A 22,267-nucleotide genomic window follows, 5' to 3' on the forward strand; every position below is an offset into this window, starting at 1 on the left:
ACAAAGGGAGCTGATTTGGTTTTAAAAAATTGGGGATTTTAAAGGATAACATAGAAAGTAAGAATAGAATGAGTGGTACAATCATCATTTTGATGGTATCCAGTCTATCCCAGCAGGATAGATAGAGAGGGCACCAGAAAGAAAATACGTTTTGAATCTTGGTTTTTAAAGTATTAAAATTGTGGGAAAGAGTTTGAGGAATGGTAGAGGAAAACCCAACGCCTATATATTTAATTTCAGAAGGACACCATTTAAAGTTGGTATCGGAAAACATACATTGATAGCATAAGGAATTTAAGGGTAAGATCCCAGTTTTAGAGAAATTCAATTTCTAAACAGACACTTTAGATAATAAGTCAATTTCTTGTAGAAAAGAAGATAAGTAGGTTAGGGGTTTTGAAAGGTAAATCAAAACATCGTCTGCATAAGCGGTTAATTTAATTTCATGAGAGTTGTGTTGGATGCCTGTTATCTAAGGATTACAGTGAATGCATTCAAGAAAAGGCTCAAGACATAAAGGAATAAAAGGGGAGAAAGAGGACAGCCTTGCCTAGTACCCCTATGCAAGTTAAAATAAGGGGATAAACAACCATTAACATAAACACATGCACTGGGTTCTGAATACAATAGTTTGATGAAAGAGATCAATATAGGGCCGAAACCAAACTAGTGAAGAGTTTTGAACATAAATTGCCAATTTATACGGTCAAAAGCTTTTTCAGCGTCAAGGGATAATTCAGATAGCGGATCAGGATATCGCTTCGCCATAGTAAGAATATTAGAGCACATTCTAGCATTATCTGAGGTAAGCCTACCCTTAACAAAGCCAGATTGATCAGCTTTTACTAGTAAGGGAATAACCTATTCTAATCTAGAGGCGAGGATTTTAGCAAAAAAGTTGCAGTCATAATTGATTAATGAGATTGGACGATAATTTTGACAAATGGAGTGATCTTTTTCAGGTTTGGAAATAATTACAATGAGAGCATCAAGGAAGGAACCTTCAGGTTTAGAGTGTAATAGAAAAGAGATAAATAGCTCATGTAAGTGTGGAGCAAAAATAGATGAAAAAGAGGAGAGAAGTTCAATAGAAAAACCATCAGGGATAGGGGCTTTAGCTCTCCTAAGAGATTTAATTGCATCTAAAATCTCCTGAAGTGTTATTTCTTTTTCCAAGAGGGCCATAACATCCGGTATAGAACGAGGAGGAGGGAGACCATCAAAGAACATTTGAGTATTGTTTTCGGTGAGATGGGTGTTTTCCATGTATAATGAGTGATAGTAGGACAGGAATGCTCTGACAAAATATATGTCCGAATGTCGTAAAGTGTTAGTGCAGGTGTTAAGAATAGGTCCAATGGTTTTCCTTTCCGATTTAACTTTGAGATAGTTGGCAAGCATTCTACCTGCTTTGTCCTGACCCCCATGGTATTTAGATTTTATTTTAAGTAGAATATTACAAGCATCAGTTGTAGCTAGTTTGTTTTAATCAGACTTAGCCTTGATGAGGTCTCGAAGATGATCAGGGGATTTAGAGGTATAATAAGCATGTTCAAGGGTTTTGATATGTGATAGTATGGAAAAGTATTTAGAAATCAATATCTTTTTCTTTCTGGCAGTATAGGCAATAGTAAAGGCTTTGAAAGAAGCTTAGCTTAGGACACCCCCTGTGCCGCACGGCCACCAGCTGCTGCGTGTGCCCCCCAACCACCTGCCTCTGTGCTCCGGTTGCCGCCGTGAGACCACGCCCCCTGCCTCGAGCAGCGTGGTCTGTGCTCTCCTTCCTGCCTTGCGCCACTGTTTCTACTGAATTGTGTCTCCAATTGTACTTGCTGTATTTTGTAATTGTTTCCTTGTCCCCCTTTTGCCTGCTTGCCTGTTGTCCTTGTTCGCCCCGTCTCCTCCCTCCCCGCTCCCGCCTCCCAGCTGCTCCGCCCCCCCTCGCACTTCCCCATATATGGCGACCATGCGAACGCGCAGCGGTCACGCGCAGCGGGCGCGCCGATTGTGCGCCGAAGGCGCGCCAAAGGCAAGCCCGTCTGCGCCCGTCCGCGCCTGGACCGTGCCCAGTGCCAGGACCCCTGGCCCTCGAGGACTCCTGCCCACCCGCTTGACGTACACCGCCGCCACCCTCATCGCTCTCAACTCCGGCCGAATCCCAGGTTGCCACCGAGCCACCCCACGATGCACCCACGGACCCTTCAGCTGCCACGCCTGCAGGTTCACCTGCACTCGGACCTGCCCTACCCCAGCACCCGCCGAGCCGAACACCAGCAGCAATCACCTCAAGTGCATCCTGCTCAACACCCGCTCAGTCCACAGATACGCCATCGAACTCTGGAACCTCCTCGACACCACAGCTCCTGACGTCGCCTTCCTCACGGAAACATGGATGAACGCCTCTTCTGCGCCCGACATCGCCATCGCCATCCCAGAGGGATACAAGATCACCCGGAGGGACCGCTCCGCCAACCAGATGGGAGGAGGCATCGCCGTCATCCACAGGAACACCATCCGCATCACGACTGACACCGACGACACCCTGACAAGCGCCGAACACCTGCACTTCCAGATCCACACCGACCCGAAGACCACCCTCAGAGGCACCTTGATCTACCGACCCCCGGGACCACGCACCCAATTCAGCGAGGACATCGCCGACTTCATCAGCCCGCATGCCCTCCGCTCCGCCGACTACATCCTCCTGGGGGACCTCAACTTCCACCTGGAGAACAACAACGACCGCAACACCTCCACCCTGCTCGACAACCTCGCCAACCTCGGACTCAAGCAGCTGGTGAACACCCCCACCCACCTCGCCGGACACACACTCGACGCCATCTTCTCATCCAGCAAAGACATCACCTTCAGCCACGCCACAGGACTCCACTGGACGGACCACAGCTGCGTCCACTTCACCTTCAAAAGAACGACGATCCACCACCACCAGCAACAGGCTGCCCGAAGAAGCTGGAACAAGATCACAGCCGACCAGCTTGCCGCTTCCCTGAGCCAGCACCCTCCTGCCAGCTCAGCGAACCCCAGCCAGGCCGCCAACAACCTCACGAAGTGGATCAGCAACTGCGCGGACGAACTCGCCCCACTGAGGACCCCGCCCAGCAGACCCGGCAGCAAGAAGGCCCCATGGTTCACCGACGAACTCAAGAGCTCCAAGACGAATTGCCGAGCCCTCGAGAAAGCCTGGAGAAAGGAACAAACACTGGACAACATGACCACTCTCAAGCTTGCCACCCGGAAGCACCACCAACTGATCCGCGCCGCCAAGAAAACTGCATTCAAGGACCGGCTGGACAACAACGCACACAACTGCAAGGAACTCTTCAACATCGTGAAAGAGCTCTCCAACCCCAACGCCGGAAACAACGACATCACCCCATCGCAAGACCTCTGCAACTCCCTCGCCTCCTACTTCCACAACAAGATCGCGGACATACACAACAGCTTCAACATTCAACCGACGCACGCCACGACCACAGCAACGCCGCCCACCACCACCCTCCGCGCCTGGACTCCAACCACCACCAAAGACACCATCCGCATGATGAACTCCGTCCACTCCGGATCTCCGACCGACCCCTGCCCTCACCACGTCTTCAACAAGGCCAACGCTGTCATCGCACCCCACCTGCGGGACATTATCAACACCTCCTTCAACACCGCCACCTTCCCTGAGAGCTGGAAGCACGCCGAACTCAGCGCTCTACTCAAGAAACCTACAGCGGACCCCACTGAACTCAAGAACTACCGCCCCATCTCACTCCTCCCGTTTCCTGCAAAAGTCATCGAGAAGACCGTCAACAGACAGCTTGCCGCCTTCCTCGAGACGAATGGATCCCTCGACCCCTCACAGTCGGGCTTCCGAGCCAACCACAGCACCGAGACCGCCCTCATCGCCGCCACCGACGACATCCGGGCCCTGATGGACAACGGAGAAACAGCGGCCCTCATCCTCCTAGACCTCTCCGCGGCATTCGACACTGTCTGCCACCGCACCCTTGTGCAGCGCCTCAGCATTGTCGGAATCCAGGAGAAGGCACTGGAATGGATCGTCTCCTTCCTCGACGGAAGAACACAGAGAGTCCGCCTACAACCGTACAAGTCAGAGGCCACCGAAGTCATCTGCGGCGTCCCTCAAGGATCCTCGCTGAGCCCCACCCTCTTCAACGTCTACATGAGCCCCCTCGCGGCCATCGCACGCCAGCACAACCTCAACATCATCTCCTACGCTGACGACACCCAGCTGATCCTCTCCCTGACCAACGACCCCGCCGCCGCCAGAGCCAACCTGCACGAAGGGATGAGAGATGTAGCCGAGTGGATGACGACCAGCCGCCTGAAACTGAACTCAGACAAGACGGAGGTCCTCATCTTGGGCCCCTCGCCCTCCGCCTGGGACAACTCTTGGTGGCCCCCCGCCCTGGGCACCGCACCCAAACCGACGGACCATGCACGCAACCTGGGCTTCATCCTGGACTCCTCCCTCTCCATGACCAGACAAGTCAACGCCGTCTACTCGTCATGCTTCAACATCCTGCGCATGCTACGGAAGATCTTCTGGTGGATCCCCACGGAGACCAGGAAGACAGTCACCCAGGTCCTCGTCACCAGCCGACTGGACTACGGCAACGCCCTCTACGCCGGAACCACCGCCAAGCTCCAGAAGGGACTCCAGCGGATCCAGAACGCCTCAGCCAGACTCATCCTCGACATCCCACGAAACAGCCACATCTCTGGACACCTGAGGAACCTGCACTGGCTCCCCGTCAACAAAAGAATCACCTTCCGGCTCCTCACCCACGCACACAAAGCCCTACACGATCAAGGCCCGAGCTTCCTCAACAACCGAATCAACTTCTACGCTCCCAAACGCCACCTCCGATCAGCCAGCCATGCCCTCGCCGCCGTCCCCCGCATCCGAAGAGCGACTACAGGAGGAAGGTCCTTCTCCTACCTGGCCGCCAAGACCTGGAACTCCCTCCCGACTGACCTGCGCTTGACCCAAGACCATCTCTCCTTCAGGAAGAAGCTCAAGACCTGGCTGTTCGAGCAGTAGCGGCACCCCCCCCCCCCCCCCCCAAGCGCCTTGAGACCCTACGGGTGAGTAGTGCGCTCTATAAATGTCACTGATTGATTGATTGAATGGCATCCCAGTATTGTGAACAGAGGTATCATTTGGTTTGTTAAATTGGAAAAATATTTTATAAAGGACGTAGCATCGGAAATATAAGTTTGGGCAGATAATGTCCTATTACTTACCGGTAATCTTCATTACTCCTGGTCCCGTTGTCCTCGTCCCATTCCTTAACAAAGTGGAGATGACCATCTCCACGACAGAAAAAAAGAAAAGGAGCCTGCTGGGATACCCAACCCACTCCCTCCCACTGGGAGTACATAAGCGGTACCATCCCAGCATGTAGCCTGAAAACACCAAGCCAACAACCGGATGGCCGGCCGCCAGGGAGGGAGGGAGGGACGTAAGGAATGGGACGAGGACAACGGGACCAGGAGTAATGAAGATCACTGGTAAGTAATAGGACATTACCCCCAGGTCCCTCCTGTCCTCGTCCCATTCCTTAACAAAGTGGAGAATACCAAAGCAGAGAAACCGGCCTTCCGGAACCCCACCAATGCCAAGGGCACCAGACTGAAAAATGGCACCACACAGGAGCAAAAGGAGCCCACAAGAAGGAGAAAAAAACGCAGGCAGGAGCACACAACCAAGCATGCCCCCAACCACGCGGACAGAGCCGAGACCCCAAAACCAGCAGGGGACGACCATAGAAAAAAACACAAGAACCCCCCCCTTCGGGCAAGCCAGAAGGGGCCACACACACAGAGCTCAAGCCCCAAGGGAGCAACCAGAGGGGTCAAAACCAAGGCCCCCCCCCCCAAGAACGACGAAAGGAAGGCCAGGGAAAGGGGGCAAGCCCCAACAGAGAAACAGAGCCAGAAAAGGGCAACCGACCAGGGAGAGACCCCCCAAGGGCGAAGCCACAGAACTAGGCACCACCAGGCAGCCACCCAAACAGGCCAATCCAGCCCAACGGCCAAGAGCAGAGGAGAACAGACCGCACAGGGCGACAGGGCCGAAGGCCCAGGAAGGAACAAAACAAGGCAAGACACGACCAACCACCAAACCACCCCAACACGCCAGGGGAAGCCAACAGTAGAATCGCAAAGGCTAAAGAGGGCAGAACCGAACAAGCAAACAGGCAACCACCCAGAGGAACAGCCAGGAAAGAGAAGGGGGCAGGGAACCCAAGCAAGCCCCCCCCCCCAATGACAACAGTAGCAACAGGGAACCAGGAGGCCAGAAACCCACAAAAGGACCAGGCCACAGGGCCGGACAGACCCTGAGGCACACCCCCAAAGCAGGAGACACCTTGACAAGAAGCCCAGCAACCCGCCCAACGGAGGCCAGGGAGAGCAAAGAAGCCCAACCCGAAGCAGACCCGGCAAAAAACCAGGGCATCAAGAAAGACAACAACAGAGGCCCAACACGGAACTGGGGAAACCAACACCCCAGAACCGGAAGGGAGGAAACAACACCAACCAAGAGCCTGACAACCGCTAGAACGAGAAAGGAGGATACCAAGGAAACACCGAAGGTGAATCCCAAGAGGCAGAAGGGCAAACAGGAAAGACCAACAAGGAGGCCAACAACCCAACCCCCAAGAAGCCAGCCGGAGAACCAGCAGGCCAACCAGCCAGGAGGCACAAAACACAGCGCCACCAGGACCCGGAAGGAGAGGCAAAAATAACCCCTAACCAAGAAGGGGTACAGGGAAAGGCACAGCAACCAACCACAGCCAGGCCATCCAGAGAGTGAAGAAGCAGAGGGAGGGAGCCCAGCAGCCCACACCACGGACCCAGGGCCACAGCCAGCCGAAACGAATAGCACAGGAAAGGACAGAAAACCAGCCAAGGACCGCAACAAGGCCCAAGAGAAGGAGCGCCCAGAAAAGGACCCAAGCAGGGACCAAAAGAGGACCCCAAGCAAACAAGGGCCCTACAGCACAAAGCCCGACACAACCAAGCCGAGAGGCGAACCAGCAACCCAAACGCACAAGCGAACGGGAGGCCAAACAGAGGGACCGCAAGGGCAAACCCAACGGAACCAGAGCCCAGGACCCAAGAGCACACCGGAACAACCCCGGCACCAAAAAGGAGAGGAGTCTGGAGAAGCCAAAGGCGCACCACCCAACAGGGGAGCAGGAACGGACCCAAACAAGGGGAGAAGGAACACCCCAGAGCCAACAAGAGAGCAAGGGTCACAGACGCCACAGGCCGCAAACAGCCTGTGCGGGAGTACAGGCCCAACGACAGGCCCCCAAGGGAAAAAACCAGAGCCCCAGACCCGAGGCAAGCCAACGCAACCCGAAAGCGGAACGAGAGGAGCGGGAAGCAACAAAGCACGCACCAGGGGAGGCCGACACCCAACAAACACAAGCAGGGAAAGGGCACAGCAGACAGGGCAGGGCACAGGAGCCGGGCACCTGAAGAACAAGGGGCCACCCATGGCAGAGGCCAAGGAAGACTAACGACACCCAGCCACCACAGGAGGCAAAAGGAGCGGCAGGCGAGAAGGCAAGCCCAACAAGCCAACACCCAACACCAGCCAGAAGCCACCAGGGCCCGACCAGCACCGCCCTGGAGCCAACAGCCCAACAAGGTCAAGGGTCCACCAGAATCAAGGAAGGACACAACAGCCCCCCGCTGGAAAACAAGGGGGAGGACCCAGCGAACCCACGGAAGGCAGACACTGCAAGCGAGGGGCAAGGGGCAAGCAAAAGCACCCGGAAGGACACAAGAAGCGCCCAACAGCAAAAAACCGCTGGCAGGCAGGCACCCAGACAGGCACGCACCAGGCCCAAACCCACAACGGGCGGAAGGGCCGCAAGCAGCCAAATGAAGTCCAAGAACAGCAAGGCACCGGCCCAGTCGCACCCCAAACCAGGCACCTACCAGGACCGACTAGGGACAACAGAAGCCCGCAGGGCAGGACAGCCGGAGGCCCAGAGGACAGAGCAAAGAGGCCACAAGAAGAAGCCAACAAGCCCCGGGAAAGACCGCCCAAAGCAAGCCACAGCCCAGCAAGCAGACACTATCCCAGGGAGGAACCAGAGCCGACCCGGCCAAACCACAGGGCGGGCAGCAGGCGCAACAGAAGCCAAGGCCGCAGCCCAGCACAAGCAAGAAGCCGCCAGGCAGCAAGCACCAAGGGGCTAGGCCAATGGGAGACCCACAGGGACCGACCCCCAGCCCAGACGCCAACCAGCAGCAAGCGAAAAACCAAAAGGCTAGGGAACACACAACCCATGGAGGAAGCCCCAAAGGCCCCCCCAGGCGGAACCCCCAAAAAAAGGAAGCGAACCAGGGGAAACCATGGCCCAAGACAGGACAGTGAAGGCACGGGAGCCAACGCTGCAGGCAGCAGAAGAAGCCGAAGAACCGCCTGGACCCTGGGAGCAGGGGGCACAGGAGGCAGAGAACCAGGCTGGAGACACCAAGGGCCCCGGACCGAGACAGCAAGCAGACCCACACCACACGCAACCAGCAAAGCACAGAGGGCCAGCATGCAGGAACAGGTGCCAGCAAAGACAGGAATCCACCAGCACCGGAAGAGACCTGAGGACGACTGGATCCAACAGCACCCGAAAGAAAGCGAGAAACCCAGACAGGAAGGCCCAGGGAGACCAGCGGAGGCTAGTGCAAAGAAAGAGGGGGCAAGAAACGCAAGCAGGAGGCCCCGGGTTCAAACACCGGCACCACCCAGAGGCCCAGGCGTACAGTGCGGCAGCGACCAGAAGGCCAAGCAGACAGCAACCCAAACACCCTAAGAGGGCATGAGGAAGAGACACCACCCAGGGCTGCAAGTGAATCCAATGGGAAGCAGAAGCCAACCGAACCCGGAAAACCCATGCGAAAATTAACAGAGATGCAGCAGCAGGTAGCGAAACCACAAGCGCGTGCAACAAAGTCACAGGAACGTAGGCTACAGTGCAGTCCCTGTCAAACAGCGCAAGCCCCGAACCTGCCAAACCACAAACAGTAGCACTCGTCACAGCAATTGAAGCCACCGCAAAGGGACACGCATCTCAGCTTAATATGACATATTCAAACGACACAAACATGAGGTACAATACACATGGGATCATGTTCGGAATCACAGGATGCGGAGTGGATGCCGAGTACAAACCTGCAGGCACAGGCACGGAAGTTGGTAGCCCCAGCCTCACGCCACAACCTCGCCCACTGACAAGAATAGGGACACATAGGAATGACGGCCAGAGGAGACGCAGACGAGTGCAGAAGCGTGGAAGCAGCCCAGCGGAAGAGCGCCTGCATCTCATGCATGGGTCCCTGGGCACAAACCCCCTCATCTCCAGGAGTCCCAACCCCCAATTCAAGCAGCACCCAGAAGGAGAGCCAGCCAACACATCCCCAAAAAAGCAAGGAGAAAAAAAAGGGGCCACTACGCGGTACTCACCAAGGGGACAAAAAGGGTGAACCACAAGCCCACTGCCCCCTAATAGCCAGCCCAGGCGTGCACCAGGAAATCAGCGCTGGGCGGAGAAGTCTGCCGAAAACGGCCTCCGAGGCCACAGCAAGGCCCGACCCAACCGAGCATCAGGGGCAGCAGGAAGAAGAGGACGCCGGCAGGACAACAAACGCCAGGCAGGGGACCCAGGAGCATCGCCCAGCAGAGCCCCAGGACCCACCTAACAGCCGCAGCAGCGCGTCCCCCAGACTGGCCAAGCCACAGGGAGACGCACACTGCAACCTGGAAGAGACCGGGAGGAACGATGCCCCAGCCGCAAAGGGCCGGTCAGCAGTCAACGCGGCTCCTGGCAAGCCCGGCAGGCCAGGAGAACGCGGAAGAGGACAGCGAGGATGGCGAGGACAGCCAAGCAGCCCCGACGAGACGTCCAGTGAAGAACCCATCAGGTAAGTCCAAACACGTCCCAATCTGTCGGAAGACAGAAAAAAAGAACAGGCTGCATGCTGGGATGGTACCGCTTATGTACTCCCAGTGGGAGGGAGTGGGGTGGATATCCCAGCATGCTCCTTTTCTTTTTTACTGTCATGGAGATGGTCATCTCCACTTTGTTAAGGAATGGGACGAGGACAGGTGGGACCTGGGGGTAATAAGGAATTATTGAATCTCCATCTAGCATGTTTGGGTATAACAAGGGATAAATCAAAAGAGACTGAAACAGGGACATGATCAGAGATGAAAATGGAGCCAATCTCAGAAGTTTGGAGTATGGGAAGTAAAGTTTTCGAGATCAAAATTTAATCTATGCGTGACATGGTGTGATGAACATTTAAAAAATACGTGAATTCCTGTTTATCAGGATTACTCGTTTTCCTGGCATCATAGTGTGGATGAAAGGAAATAGCAGCTTGAAATGCTTTGTGTGATGTATCTGGTTTGAATTTACAATCTGATTTTCTGTCGGAAAAGTGGTCCATCCAATTATTGAAATCTACAGCAACAAAATTTATTGGGGTTAGTGATTTAGGATAATTTTAATTTAATAGTATGCCAAAAGTCCGGATCGTATTTAACTGGTCCATAAATATTGAAGGTGACCTGTTTATTCTAAACCGTAGCATTAAGTTTTAACCATCGTCCACTCGCATAATTTTCAGTAGATACAATTTGCAATTTTAAAGATTTATGACAGAGGATGGCGACACCACCCTTACGGTTGACAGCTGGAGAAAAGGCAACCTTGAGGGTTAAGTTTGAGAGATTTGACATCATTACAATGGGTTTCTTGCAAATAAGCAATTTGGCAATTAAGTTTCGATAAATGAGAAAGTACCTTTTGATGCTTGACAGGATGACCCAGACCACAAACGTTCCGCGACACAACATTAAACATGCTGATGTTTAAGGACCAGGAGTACAGGCACAATGATGACGAACTGCAGGGATAACAGTGGGAGAAAAAAGACACCAATCTTCAAAAAATGGGTAACACGATGAAATTAATAGGCACATAAGGAGCTAAAACAAATATGCACTTGTGTGAATATAAGGACAGGAGACAGAAGGTAAGAGAAAAACGAGAGTGAGAGAGAGGGTATAGGGATAGAACAAGTGAAAGGAGAGTAGTAAAAATAAAGAGAAATGGGGACAGATTAAGTACATAAAGCCAGATCTGATATAAGAAGAGAGAGAGACATGAATCGGGCATGTTGACACTCGGAAACAAGAACAACAATGGAGAAAGAAGGAACTAAAAAGTAAGAAAATAAAGATAATGAGATAACATAACTAGGCCGCATAACCTATATTTTAAAGTGCAAGTAGTAAAAAACACAATAAGAGATGATGATTCTAGAAGCATTAACAATTTACCAATTTAAGAGCATTAAACATTTGTGACCATAGGTGCTCTAGTGATGGATTGCAAAAACTGTTTTAGTTTAGATGGATCCTCGAAAGAGCTAGAGACGCCTTCATGTGTAGTTTTACAAAGACAAGGGTGTAATATGCCATAGCAGATGTTCAAGGATTTTAAAGGAGGACGAGTAGCTAGGAATTCCTTGCGTCTGGCATTGGTTGTGTTGGAAAGATCCTGTGAGATGAAGATATTATGACCAGACCATACAAGACAATGTTTTTCTCTGGCAACTTTTAATACATGCATCAAGTCGGTGAATTCTAAAAAGAGCATTATGTTACCACGTGGTCTGGTAGATTGAGGTGGAAGTCAACCAAGATGGTATGCCCATTGGATATTGAGAGGAGTTGAGGATTGGGGGTTAAGAAGGGCAGACAAAAATTTCTTTAAAAAGGTAAGACGATCCGGACCCTCAAAATTTTCAGGCAAGCCATTGAATCGAAGATTGTTCCTTCTATTGCGATTTTCGAGATCCTCGGTATGAAGTTTAAGCTTGTGAATTTCTTGTGCCAGCAAGGGTACTTTAGAAGCAACATCCTGCATATCACTTATACGTTGTTCCATTGTAGACATTTTACCTCCATGTTAATCCATTTGTCCTCAATCTGCTGTAATTTTTCATTAGTGGTACTCATGAATGGTTTTAGAGCACGTAATTCATCTAAAATTGAGTCCAGGACCGGATTTGAGGATGATTGAACTGGTGATGGAGGGTCATTTTTGGTTCTTTTCGGTTTAGTGCCAGATGAAGATGTTTTCATGAGAGACAGTGAGTCACTAGCGATCTTGATAATATGCACTTGTCATTGAGGGAGTTTTTTGCTGGTTGAGATCCTGCCCATAAAACAGATGATCAATGATATAGGTTTCAATGAAGATATGAAATGTTCAATCTCTGTATTTAAAGAATGTCACGACCAGTTGCAGTTGACAGTATTATATCAATATAGCAGACTATATAGTAGAGAGTAGTAAAGGCGACCGCAAACCTGTAGATGAGCAGGAAGCAGGAAGTGAAGTGACAACTGAGGTAACACCTCACAACATATGAACACTTGTTAACATTGCCTTAAACTCAAATGCATTAGTGGGTAAGGGTGGGACCACTTCAAAAATGACGATATGATACATATACAAGTCGACTATATGGGCTCTGAAAGCATCTCTGTGAGCAGTGAGACAGGTTAAGGCCCGACCAGATAACAAATGCCGCGCTCAACAACATCGTGGGAGGTTTTCAGGATCGTGACACAGAATATGTTATGTTAACTTCGGTTAATATAGCGCCAACTCACCTACAGGTCTCTAGGCGCTTAGACCGATGACCAACAGCTATGCTTCAAGCATAAAATAAGTGAAATAGAAACCTTGTAAGGCAGCTATTTAAGTAAGCCAAAAGCCTCCTTAAAAAGAAGTGTTTTTAACTGCTTCCTAAAGCATAGGAAATGTCCTTCTCTCCGAAGTTGTTCTGGTAGCCTGTTCCATAACTGTGGAGCCAAAACCGAAAAGGATCTTCCTCCTTTAGTTGACAGCTTATATCGAGGACAAACCAACAACTGAGCGTCGCAAGATCTAAGAATTCATTTAGGCTTATAAAGCTCCAAGCGTTCTTTAATATAGGCAGGAGCCTGTCCATAAATTGCCTTATGGGCCGTACATAGGCTGTTGAACTCCACTCTCTGCTCAATAGGGAGCCAATGTAACTTGAGCAGTAAAGACGAGGCTTGCATTCTTCTGGGGAGCCTAAAAATCAGTTGCGCCGCATCATTCAAGACAACCTGCAATCTATTGGTCAAAAACTTAGGCAAACCTAAGTAGAGGGCATTCCCATAATCCAACCTCGAGATAATTGTAGCAGAAACAACTGTACGAAGCATAGAGAAAGAGAGGAAGGGAACTGGCCTGCGCAACTGTCTAATCAAACCAGTACAAATCCCTACAACAGAAGAAATCTGACTGGCCATTGACAACTCATTGTCAATCTTGATACTAAGACTTTTTACTTTACCGCTTGGTATCAGCGTGGGACCTAATTCCTGGGGCCAATATAGGTCACTCCAGGGTGAGACTACGGTCGAAACCACCAGTATCTCTGTTTTGTCTGGATTTATTTTCAACTGATTTGCCGTCATCCAGCTGACCGTGTGTCTAAGAATATTTTGAGCGTTGGTTTGTGCTATAGCCAAATTATCAATACTCAGTACTAACTGGGTATCATCGGCGTAGTTAAACACACGACAACCCATATTAGCTAGAGAGTTAATCAGAGGTTGCAGGTAGAGGTTAAACAGTAGTGGGGACAGGGCAGAGCCCTGAGGGACTCCGCACTCCAGAAAACCTACCTCAGAGATACAATCCCCCAGTTGAATCCTCTGCGACCTTCCCTTCAGAAAAGACTTTAACCATTTATACGCCAGGTCCCTTATCCCACAGAGGGCCAGTCTGTCCAATAACAGGGAATGGCTGACAGTATCAAACGCCGCTGATAGATCTAAAAGTATCAGGGCGCTTGGTTTCTTACTGTCAGCCATGCCTCTAAGCTCATCCAGCACCGAGAGCATCACCAACTCGGTGCTGTGATGTGCACGAAAGCCTGCCTGACGCTCCTGGAGTCGGTTGTGTGACTCCAGGAATAAAGAGAGGGACTTCAACACATGTTGCTCCAAAACTTTGGACAAGAAAGGCAGTTGAGAGATCAGCCTATAGTTTTTCAGGATGGTCGGATCAGCTCCTGGCTTCTTTAACATCGGTTTGACTCGAGCCTCCTTGAGACTCGATGGTAAAAAGCCAGTCTCCAACGAGCTATTGAGGAGGGAAATAACATGATCTTCTAAAATGGGACACGCCAAACGGAAAACCCTAGGGGGTCACGGGTCCGCTGGGGATCCTGACTTAATTCTGCTCATGAGCTGTTCAAGGCTTAGAGAATCCATTTCCGGAAACCTTGAAATAGATGCTTCCAGAGGGGTTTGAGCTTCCTGTACTAAAGGCGGGCCATTCAAGGTACTATTCTTAATCTCGGAGAGAATGGTCTCCACCTTCTCCAGAAAGAAACATTGAAAAGTGTCCGCATTTATTGTAGTTTCAGTCGTTTCTGTTTTTTTGCTCAACTCTGTTAAGATTTTAAACGTTTCCTTCTGAGTATTCTCGGCCTGATTTCTACGGGTTTCATAGAAGGCTGCTTTTGTTACCATAATCAACTTTTTATATAAGTTGAGTGAAATTTTATATTGTTCACGATCTGCACTCTCCTTTGTTCTCCGCCAATTCCTTTCTAGATGACGGAGCTTTTTTTTATGGTCCCTCAAGAGCGGAGTAAACCACGGAGCCCCTTTTCCTACTCTTTGTACTTTTTGTAATTTCTCCGGTGCTATCTGATCTATAGCTTGACTCAGATTCCGCGTTATATTCTTATAATCCTGATCTAGATCTCCACTAGGCGCCAATAATTGGGCATAACCAGGAAGAATACTAGTCAAAGATTGTGAGTCAACTCTTATCCACTGACAAACTGTTTTAATTTCTAAAGGTTTTTGGGCCGGGTACCCAGTAATGGGAATCTCACAGTTCACCATATGGTGATCCGACCAGATACAGGGTAGAATATCCACAAGATATACCTTGGGATCCGAGGTCCAAATAAGGTCAAGAATATGCCTTTTAATATGTGAAGGGGCATCTACAAGCTGTTAAATGCCAAATGAGGACATAATGTTCTGCAAATGACAAGTTGCCAGATCTTTATGGACTTTATCCCAATGCATGTTAAAATCCCCAGTTATCACTATTTTTTGATATCTTGTACAGAGATCAGACATCAAAGCGGCAAATAGATCATTAAATGCTGACGTAGAATTTGGAAGACGATAAACTGTAAAAATCACAAGACATGAGTTATTCAGGATAATCTTCACTCCAAGAATGTCAGATATATCTGCAGTCTCGGCCGCTATTTTAACGACCTTTAGATGCTTTTTATACAGAATTGCTACCCACCCCACCCCTAGCGTTATCGGCACGATTGTGCCAAACCGCATCGTATTCATGGGGGAGGGCGGCTATGATGTCAGGTAAAGAGTCCTCACCCAGCCATGTCTCCGTAAGAGTTAAAATATCAATATCCTCATCCTGAAGGAGTGTAAAGATTTCGAGATGATGCTTATGAAGCGACCTTGTGTTCAAATTAGTTAACTTTAAAGGAGGTGGGTCAGTCCCAGACCTCCCACTGGCGACTCGGAGGAGATTCATATCCTCTAGCCTAGCCCTGATGGTAGGATCTAGCCTCGGCCTATCACTATTTAACTGACGCAGATCTGATGCCGAAAAAACCTGTCGTAGAGCAGGTGGCCGCAGTCCGGAGCCCGACAGAGCGTGGACGGGCGCACACGGGCTGAACTCAGGCGAAAGTCTGGCGAACCCACTGCGCATGCCCGCTGCGTGTCAGCATGACCGCCTTAAATACAGGTCTAGCGTCCTTCTGACGACTAGACCAGCAACAAAGATGGCGCCGCCAGGCGTCCTTCTCTCCCTCCAATATGTCCCCTAAAAGTAGTGGAGTTGAAGAAGGGGCCCGCTAAAAGAGCAGTGAATATTACTCAATTATAATGCAAGTATAAGGCAATCAGGTTAAAAGCAGGGGAAGACAAAAAATAATAATTAAATAAAATACCAAAACCGGGAAGTATTTAAAAATCCGAATCTTACAGATTACACAATCGCCGTTTCCTGCGAGACGCGCAATGCGCTCCCAGCTATCGATTCAAGGTCCAAGGTTACCGCTAGGTTTTACCCGCCTTAAATACAGGTATAGCGTCCTTCTGACTACTAGACCAGCAACAAAGATGGCGCCGCCAGGCGTCCTTCTCTCCCCCCAATATGTGCCCCAAAAGTAGTGCAGTTGAAGAAGGGGCCCGCTAAAAGAGCGGTGAATATTACTCAATTATAATGCAAGTATAAGGCCAGCAGGTTAAAAGCAGGGGAAGACAAAAAATAATAATTAAATAAAATACCAAAACCGGGAAGTATTTAAAAATCCGAATCTTACAGATTACACAATCGCCGCTTCCTGCGAGACGCGCAATGCGCTCGCAGCTATCGATTCAAGGTCCAAGGTTACCGCTAGGTTTTACCCGCCTTAAATACAGGTCTAGCGTCCTTCTGACGACTAGACCAGCAACAAAGATGGCGCCGCCAGGCGTCCTTCTCTCCCCCCAATATGTCCCCTAAAAGTAGTGGAGTTGAAGAAGGGGCCCGCTAAAAGAGCAGTGAATATTACTCAATTATAATGCAAGTATAAGGCAATCAGGTTAAAAGCAGGGGAAGACAAAAAATAATAATTAAATAAAATACCAAAACCGGGAAGTATTTAAAAATCCGAATCTTACAGATTACACAATCGCCGTTTCCTGCGAGACGCGCAATGCGCTCCCAGCTATCGATTCAAGGTCCAAGGTTACCGCTAGGTTTTACCCGCCTTAAATACAGGTCTAGCGTCCTTCTGACTACTAGACCAGCAACAAAGATGGCGCCGCCAGGCGTCCTTCTCTCCCCCCAATATGTGCCCCAAAAGTAGTGGAGTTGAAGAAGGGGCCCGCTAAAAGAGCGGTGAATATTACTCAATTATAATGCAAGTATAAGGCCAGCAGGCTAAAAGCAGGGGAAGACAAAAAATAATAATTAAATAAAATACCAAAACCGGGAAGTATTTAAAAATCCGAATCTTACAGATTACACAATCGCCGCTTCCTGCGAGACGCGCAATGCGCTCCCAGCTATCGATTCAAGGTCCAAGGTTACCGCTAGGTTTTACCCGCCTTAAATACAGGTCTAGCGTCCTTCTGACGACTAGACCAGCAACAAAGATGGCGCCACCAGGCGTCCTTCTCTCCCCCCAATATGTCCCCCAAAAGTAGTGGAGTTGAAGAAGAGGCCCGCTAAAAGAGCGGTGAATATTACTCAATTATAATGCAAGTATAAGGCCAGCAGGTTCAAAGCAGAGGAAGACAAAAAATAATAATTAGATAAAATACCTAAACCGGGAAGTATTTAAAAATCCGAATCTTACAGATTACACAATCGCTGCTTCCTGCGAGACGCCCAATGCGCTCCCAGCTATCGATTCAATGCTGTCATAGGAACTGAAGCAGCTGGCAGATTCTTCTGACAGGTATGTGGATATTCCTGTTGGCGTGCCCTTGTGTTTGCACAAAGTGAACAGTTGATAGAGTGAGTGAGCTGGCACTAGCAAGGCAGAACTTTCCTAGTTGAAATTCCCGGTCTGTTAAGATCCCTCACATTTTCTTTTTCTTACCAAGCTCTAACTCAAAACAATTGTGGCTTTTGGTTTATTTAGTGTTTCATGTCATCTGTGCTATTAAATCATCTCTAATAATGCATTGCTTGGCAGATTGGAATCCAATCCACAGGAGAGAATAGGCAGCATGCTCAATCGAAACCTGCCTTCTGTGTGAAGAACGGGAGCAAAATAGGTTATATGATGTTTGCAGATAAGGAGATGCCAGGATAATTAAAAGGAGCATTAGCATTAGGAATTCAGATTTCCGTTTAACCACAAAGGCCTGTTCGCCAGCGGCGCCCGCACTTCAGAAGTGAGGGAAAAACAAAATGGCAGCCGCTCTCCTCACTAAGATGACCTCTCGGAAAATCCAGTTAAACAGTGAGCCACAAACTCACCCGCTGCCAAATATGTGAGCCGCCACTCTACAAAGAGCATATCCAACCAGGAAAGCACAGGACAATCTCTCCGAGCGGCCGGAAGTTCCCTCTTGAGCACACCTCTGCCATCTTGCCCTAGCACGTAAGCCACACCCCCATGACACTGGGTTTTAACCCACATTTCTTTCTACAATTTCATAGTGACGTATTTGATACATTTCCTAAGTTGTTGCAAAAAAATGAAATATTTGGAACTTTGCCTGCTCTATTCTGCACCAACTTCATTTTCAGGGGCTAATATTCTTTAAGGAGGATCTTACCGGTTAATCTATTGGGTGTAGTGTGTGCATCTGAGAATGCTTTAAGAAGACAGCCAAAGTCTTGGGTTGAAATATTTAGGTCACATTAAAGTTTATTTTTTAAGGCTGTAGATGTAGCTCTTGGATGACATGATGACAGAATGCATTCTACCTGGGCACCGTTCAGTTGTGTAATTTGACTCTGTTTCTTCTGCATGTCGATTTGCTATACCTGGACAAATAAATAATGAGTGGGCCATCTGCAAATCTTCAGCACTGAAACACCCATATCCTGATGCTCTGTGCACTTTGTTTCAAACTGTCACAGGCACTAACCTAGCCCTATTAAACCGTGGGTTTCAATATTCAAGGTTTCACAGTACATGCTCTTTATGAATGAGAATCTTCTGTCCCTGATGTGCTCCAGTGGGATGTCTTTCCAGAAGAAGCAGACACATGCCAATGTAGGCAGCCATTACAGTACAAGCCTGAAGACTCCTTTACCTTGGTAGCCTATCACCTATAAGACTAAGGTCCTGGAGACAGCCTTCCTCAGAGGCAGCATTCAAAGTCTTTTCATGGTCCTTGGGTTAAACTATCCCCAAGGGCACCTCAAATCCCATGCTATGATGGGCAGTGATCCAAAGCATGCATGTGCTGAAGTGTTTAGTGAGCCTAATGGATTATGGACCCTCACACCAGTTTATACATTCATCACAATCAATAAAACCATATCATGGCATATATGCATGTTCTGGGGTAAGCTGACATCTGCTTTAATGAGTAGCAATTTATATTGGTCGATATTTCAATTACAACAAATACTGAATTTAAGTTCCTTTAAAAGAGTTAAGTACTCGTACCAAGATTGCATCTATTAGATAATCATATGTATTTGTCATTGGAAATGTCGACATTGTGCCCTAGTGTCTACCTTATTTACTCAACTAGATTGGACTGGCTCAACTCCCTGAGGCACTGTTGCTTGTGTGTTGCAGCATATGGTGGGGAGTGTGACTGATCACTGTGCCTGAGCAAAATGATATAATCTTCTTCTGCATGAAATGCATTGAATATCATGGATTTTACATAGTTAGGAAAGTAAAGATCAGGTAAGTGATGAATGCACTGATGAACTAAAATGTGTGCAAGATACTGGCATATGGCATCAGTGTACAAAATGCACATGCACGATACACCCGTGAGCACAGGATGCTAATGCCTACGTTTTAATGTTTTCCTTTTTCACCAGCACTTTTTTTGCCCCTCCTACCCTCACTTCAACTTCCCACTTTCCTTTCAGCTCCCTGCAGCTGATTCTTTTGGTCTCTTTTGTATTTGACTAGTTTTCTTCTTTAGGTTTTGCCTGCACAGCACTTGCGCTGTGCTTGTGAAATCTATTGTAGTTAATATATCTTAAATGGGGCTTACATCCCGTCTGCATTTTTAATTGGTCCATGTACTTTTCACTTTACTTTATCTAGTTTCTAATAGTTTTAGGCATTCTATTTCCTGTTGTTCCATGTGTGTTTCTCTTATCGGTCTCCCGTGGCCTAAGTACTCATTCTCATCTGCCCGCTTTTATGGGAACTTCTTCTATTTGCTTAAGGTTGCACAGCAGTTTATTTACTATGTCTTATGACGGCACGTATTTAAAGCATACTTTCTGGAAAAAAAATTGGCTTTCTCTGATGTCTTTGATTTAAACTTTTTATGTTTGCATGAATTTCAAGTGTGCTTGTGAGCTGATGCAGAGACTTTGACCCGGATCCCCACTCCAAGATTAGCAGTTCTGGCTGTTATGCCACATTCTCTGTCCTTCCTCTTCTCTTCCGTTTGTATTACTCTTTGTTCTTCTATAAATAGATTCTGTAGCAGGAGTGCAGGGACATGAGGAGAAAAACAGCCTCTCCTCCAAACGCATTGCACACCGCCATTAAAACTTCGCATCAGACATCAATGGACATTTTTAAAATACAGTGACTGCTCAGAAGGGAGTGTTAGGACGACTAAATAGAAAGTGTACTAATGTAAGCTGCACTTTTAAAAAACTGTACAAAGAGATTCTAAGCATCCTGTTTGTGAAGCTCTGCAGCTTCAGTATGTGTTTTACCTCTTTCAGTTTTGTGCTTCGGCGACTCTGGGCTGAAGCTGTGTGGGACTGAAGCCTCTCATGTCCTGACTAATACAGATTCACTGAGTGACCGCTCTTGACTCAAGAGTGCCCTTTTGAGCATCCAAACTTTCTAGTTTACAATCTCTGGCCTGATTTGTAATTCATGAGCACTGGTCGGATTGTGTTTACCTTCTCGCTGAAGTCGCAGCAGGAAATTTCTTGTACTAGTGGGCTAACACTCTTGGGAGAAACTCGGTGTCCTCAAAATTTCTGGCAACAGCAGGCAGCTAATTAGTCTATGAGAAGGCTAATAGAATTAATAAACAATTATAGTCGTCAAACAAAGATAAAGTAAACAAGCAAATGAAACAGTTGCTTGAAGTATTTATTACCAGGCAACCTTTGCCTGCAAGGTCTTGAATGTAGAGGTGGGCACAACTGAACGAGATTGTGTATCGTTTTTTCAGACCTCTCATCTTTTGAAAATTTTCTGATAGCTATTTCGTTTGGTGGAATCTTCAAATACTTTTTGTAAAGTTTTTAAACAACATTCAAAGCAAGCTTCAAACATTCTTTAACCACACTAAAAAATCACTCTAAAACTACCTAATCTGTGGAAAACTGCCTGCATTTACAGGTGTTCTTCGTTTACATCCTGCACATAACTACTTTCTAAACCATTTTTACAACATTAACATGCACTTTTACTATTGGGGATTAACACAACTTTTTAATCGCTTAGCTCTTTCTATTACAACTTTTAGGCAGTCATTTAATTTGCCTGTCACTTTAACATATTTTAATCAACAATACGTTCATTTATATTGCACAACTGATCAAATGCTCATTCAAAATTTGTACTGTTATTCTTCATTTGTTTATCTTATTAATGGACAATAACCAAGGAACACCTTTACATATATCTTTCTTAATGTTGTTTTTTTTGGTTTTACAAAAACAGCGCTGATGCTATGCTTGTTTGGTTTTTCATCCACCCTTTACCCTTTTTTAATCATATTGCAAGCCATTTAGCTAATTTCCGCACTTTAAAATGGCACCTGTAACAGCAGAATATATTTATTTTCTTTAAAAAACATAATCGGAACACTTTAACAGACTTTCAGTAAATTATATTGCACAACTAGCCGCACAGCATACTTCCCTTTCCCTAATGTTTCGGCACTAATAGCCTTGATCACAGATGGAAGTGAGTCATTGTGATTACAAAGTGCGTTCGTGCGTGCTTTAAAAGTACTTGGTCACATGACTGAGTATTAATCACAATGACTCATCTCCACCTGTGATCAAGGCTATTAGTGCCGAAACGTTAGGGAATGGGAAGTATGCTGTGCGGTTGGACTCTGAAATAAAACCTCATCTCCAACATTGGGCCTCGATTTTTTTTCTGTGCATTTGGTGGTTCTTTGATGGGCTGTTCCATTCCCATTGCCTCAAGGCCGCCCTGAAGGGTTGGGGGCTCCAGAACCAGAGAATGCAGTGTGTTTATTTAACGAGGAGCATGACCCACTCACGCGCCCAGCCTACAACAGGAATGCCACTGGAGCGAAAATAGCAGTGCGTGTGGAAAGGATTTGAGATGGATGACATCCCTCTTCGATCGTGCTGGTAAATGGGTTTTTTTCAAGTCATGTGTAGATTAACAGCACTACGCAAAAGAAACCAACTCACCTGACTGTTTTCCATTATAAAACCCCACTTTAAATCAGTGTCATTACCAA

The 22,267-nt window shown here is 48.1% G+C and overlaps 1 protein-coding gene across 2 annotated transcripts in view; it reads left to right on the forward strand.

Annotated features, from left to right (window-relative positions):
- Positions 1-22,267, forward strand: part of GABRA4 (gamma-aminobutyric acid type A receptor subunit alpha4) — a 387,346-nt gene that overhangs the window by 79,668 nt on the left and 285,411 nt on the right. The window lies entirely within an intron of this gene.

The sequence above is a fragment of the Triturus cristatus genome, chromosome 2_2 (assembly GCF_964204655.1).
Source record: "Triturus cristatus chromosome 2_2, aTriCri1.1, whole genome shotgun sequence".
NCBI classification, from domain to species: Eukaryota; Metazoa; Chordata; class Amphibia; order Caudata; family Salamandridae; genus Triturus; species Triturus cristatus.